This window comes from Myotis brandtii, unplaced genomic scaffold, assembly GCF_000412655.1.
Source record: "Myotis brandtii unplaced genomic scaffold, ASM41265v1 scaffold681, whole genome shotgun sequence".
NCBI classification, from domain to species: Eukaryota; Metazoa; Chordata; class Mammalia; order Chiroptera; family Vespertilionidae; genus Myotis; species Myotis brandtii.
The window spans coordinates 2,267,965-2,272,348 of record NW_005370660.1 but is presented as its reverse complement, the minus strand read 5'-3'; the positions used below and the strand labels follow the sequence as shown (position 1 = coordinate 2,272,348).

At 41.7% G+C, this 4,384-nt stretch overlaps 1 long non-coding RNA gene across 1 annotated transcript; it reads right to left on the bottom strand.

Moving 5' to 3' along the window:
* Window positions 1-2,370: 2,370 nt before the first annotated feature.
* LOC106723956 lies at window positions 2,371-3,284 on the bottom strand. The gene is made up of 2 exons (XR_001359710.1): window positions 3,163-3,284; window positions 2,371-2,767 (listed from the first exon to the last, which is right to left on the bottom strand). It is a non-coding gene; the product is annotated as an uncharacterized LOC106723956 (long non-coding RNA).
* Window positions 3,285-4,384: the final 1,100 nt, after the last annotated feature.

Genomic DNA, 4,384 nt, shown 5'->3' with positions numbered 1-4,384 from the left:
TTGGGGATCGAACTCTCCCCAACAACCTGGGTATGCCTGTCAGGGAATTCTAACAGTGAGCTTCTGTTTCATGGGTTGACACTCAACCATTGATCTACACCTGGTCAGGCTAATTCATTGTTTTAAGTCACTATATGTAGTCAGTATTCTATTAACCAGGGTAAGTGAACCTGTCCAGATTTTTCTTTAATATTAATGTTTGGTATACTTATGTTACACTCTATAAATTCTGGATTCTCCTGAGTCTCTTTGGAAATATACATCCCATTGATAAATGCTTAAGTCACAATACTCAAGAGCTAGTGTTATTGTGAATTAACTGGTGTTAATTCCAGGTGACTGGAATTTAGCATGACAGCATCATTAAATACATTAATATAACCTATGTTACCTATATTACACACCTTGATGGATGGCAAAAATACCATCACTTGTATGTGGGTAAGTGAATATAGAGAAAACAGCCACTGTGGCTTTGACAAGTGCAAGAATTACTTCATAATGTGACAGTTGGAATACAGGTTGTGTTCCTAATAGATGTTTTTTAAGAGGTTTCATACTGCTTTTAAATGAATTCATACTTCTGAAAGGTAAAAACCAATTTTGCATGCTTAAATGCTTACAAACTAAACATGAGCAAGATTATACAAGAGGATTTTTTTTTAATAAAGAGGAAGAAGCTAACTACATTAGGTAGTTTTGGTTTTGCAAAGTAAGGCCTTAAAGTAGTGAAGAAAAACCTAAATCTGATCCCAGAGATCACTTTAACAATTGCTTATGAAAATAATTTTTAAAATTTGTCAAACATTTCAGAAAGCATATTAGATCTATATTCATATTTTGATCTCCATTCCTTTGCTCAGCACTGTGATAATTTCAGAAGCTGTAGAAAAATTAAATACATAATTTAAGGAGCTTAAAGTTTTAAAAATTAGTCATGTGACAATAGTAATATTAATGATGGGAATAGACTATAAATATAGAACTGGAATGTTTTACTATGTTGCACAAGTTCATTTGCAAAGTGTTAGGGTTAACATGGTTTTGGTTGGTTTGCCCAATATTTGTATGCTCATTTTATACTCTACTCTGCAACTCAAAAGATACAGGGCATCACACTGCTGGATGACTAGTACATACATACACATTAATGCTAATACTTTACTTTTGTATTGGGCTTTATAATAGACATTTCCCTCCAACTTTCTCTATGAAGTAGGTAGCAAGTTCTAATCTTCCCCATTATGAGTTAAGAAATGTATGTTTACACATATGAAAGAAATATTTATAAATTTTATTTGGATCACAATATTCAAATGGAACACTTTAAGATGAGAATATGTGACCCCAATGAGTAGCAGCAAAGGTGGGCCTACACTGAAGAGATCCTAGTCCCTGACTAATAGAAGCACTGATCTCTTAGCTTGTTAAATATAAAAATGACAACAGCCAACACAATAGCCGTCCAGTGTGAGTGAATAAAAATTACACATTTTTTTGTCAAATCAAAAAATACATTTTTGGTGTGCTGCAGAACTTTAGTTACTAGTTTATATATACCATATATTGGGATATGTATATTTAAACACATTTAAAAATTCATACATAAATTTATCAGTTTGAAGGAAGATAAGATCCAGAGAAGAGTACCTGGTACTGTAGTAGGCAGACATGAGCAGAGTACAGGTCCCTAGGGTGGAAAGCCCTGGGTGCCTAGCAAAGGACAATTGTAGGGTGAGACCTTGTCCCCAGGGTGGCCTTTCCTCCCCTAGTGATGACCGGAAAGGTGAGCCGAGGTGTTTTCCTGGGGTCCTGTCTCAGGACCATGCAGACCACAAGATTTAAGCAAAAGTGGAAAATTTATGACAAGCAGATTCAGACTTCCCACAAGGGAAGGGGGACCCAAGAATGGGCTGCCGGTTAAAGCCTTATGGTCCAGGGGTATATTTGCTACAAGCCTGCTTCTATTATCTGTGTCGTCGCCTGATAGATTCCCTCAATTGTTTTTGCCCAACAATGGGCCTAAACTTTCCCTGTTTCTATGTGTTCTCTGTTCCTATGCTGAACTTTTTCTGTTTCTATGTGTTTGTACATCTTGTTGCTAAAGGCCCTCCCTTGTTTTCCCATTCCTCCCGCTTTGAGTCCAGAAACATTTTATTATTTCTGCTTGGTTGGTCCTGTGGTTAGGCTGGCTCAAACCGCCATGTCTGCCCCTGCCTATGTTCCACCTGCCTTTGTTTTCCACTAGACCCCTGCCCTGTCTGCCTGCATTTTAAGTTAACCCTTTCACTAGTCTATCAGTGGTCTTGTGGTTTGGACCCCCTGACCTTTCCTCCCTAGAGATAACATCTAGACCTCAGTTGTATTTTAGCTCCAGGCCCAAAAAAGCAGCAAAACCAGAGGAGCAAAGCCATGGCTGACTTCAGGACCAGCTCCATTGAAAAATGACCCCCTGCCCTGGCACCAACCAACCAATCAGTGGGGACAGGACCCTGAAAGGACAGACCAGGAAGCTGCTGAAGATTCTATTGAGATCTTCCCCTGGGACCTCCCCTAAATCTCCTTAAAACCCTGAGAACAGGGGACCCAGAGGGCTCTCCCTCCCAGGATCACTCCTTTGCCTCCCCCTGCATCACCTTTACCTTCCTCACTTCTAAGCTCCAAGGGCCCTTCCTTTACCTCTATATCTTGTTTCCTAAGCCTATTTCTTGTACGAATTACTTATTCCACCTCCATGATTTTATAAATGTTCTCTTATAGTTTGAGTCTTTGCTCTGAATTCTATCATAGCCAGAACCCAAGTATGGCCTGACCCCAGAGGTCTCACACCTGTGCCCTTCCCGCCACCCCCAACAGTACTTACTAGTTGCTACAATTTGACATTACCCCAACGTTTATCAGAGGCTTGTTTTAATTAACATTTTATTCCACAAAACACAATTTGGCCCCAAAGTCTAATGGAAAGTCCTTCATGTCACTCAGTTTACTGTTACCAGCAACAATACTAAAAGTTAGTCCATGAAGATTTGGTGTGTTCCTTTTAACCAGAAGACACCTAATGTTGCTGTTCACACTGGAAAGCTTACACAGGATAATGTAAGCTCCAGTAAATTCACCTTGTTGCCAGTGATAATTCCCCTTAACTACGAAATGGTACTTGACCTTTAATATCAGTTTTGCTATGTTGATGAAAGGGGCCCCATGCTAACCGAACAAACTCAGGGAAGGCCTGCATGGTGGTCTTGCAAACCCACAGACCTAAAGTAACCACAAAGGATGGTCTGAAATTAAACTTTAACTAAAAGCAGTTATGGTGGGTAGTTATGTCTTAGGCCGGTATCTTCACTGACAAGGTCAACCTTTACCTTAACTGAGCCTGTCTTTTTGCATCTATGATAACATATCCTTGAAATGTCTGGGTAACTTCTAACTTCCCTTTTTTCCAGACACCTCAGGCCACAACCAAATGCCCTGGGTGCCAGGACAGGAGACCATAAATTCCTTCTTTGTTATTGTTATGTTAATTATTGACTGTTAACTATCTCACCCTAGAGTTTTCCCTGCTTTGCTTTCTCCAGCCTCTCTGAACACCAATGAGTTTCATGTAACCCACCTATGCTACCCCCCACTTTGTAATGTATAAAAAAAGACGAAAAACAGCCATTCTCTGGGGCATTATCCCAATACTTGAGATTTGCTCCCTGGAAGTTGTTGACAGTTTGGCTCAAATAAACTCACAAAAATTATTTACAGGTCTGAATGTTTTTGCGTTAATAGCTATGTATTAGAAAAGATAAAAGGAAGGAAACTCAGTTTGCAGGTGGGGTTAAAAATTCTAACTGGAACAGATGAGCCAGTTCAATGTTTATACCACAGACTGGATGAACTGGCTGGGGCCTAAGCGGTGCTGATTAAAGCAGGACGGGTCGGAAGCACACGGCTTTCTCCGGCTTTCTCCGCCGGGCATTTCTGCCACGTGTTGGCTCCGGCACCACACTCTGGCTCCATCTCTAGGGAAGCAATCAGGATGCACAGAAAGAGGTGGGGACCACCCCGTGGCCGCAAAAACCACCCCCAAGCTTCATCCATTAAAATGACACAATTCGATTAGGTTAAAAAAAAAAAAAAAGAATGAAAAGGCACACGGTCAAGACTGACTTTAGAAAAGCCCCGCCTCTGCCTCTGCAGTTCCGGTCCAGCCTCTGAGCAGGTCCACGCCGGCAGCGGGAAAATTTCCTGCGCGCGCAGGAGGCCTGCCCAGTGCCGCGTGGGAAAGGCGGGACTTCCGTATCCTTCACGTCATCTCCCCTGCGACGCGAACGTCACGGACTTGACCGGGAAGGTCAATCGTGGCCGAGGGCGGGCGCGCGCCCACCGCACCCCC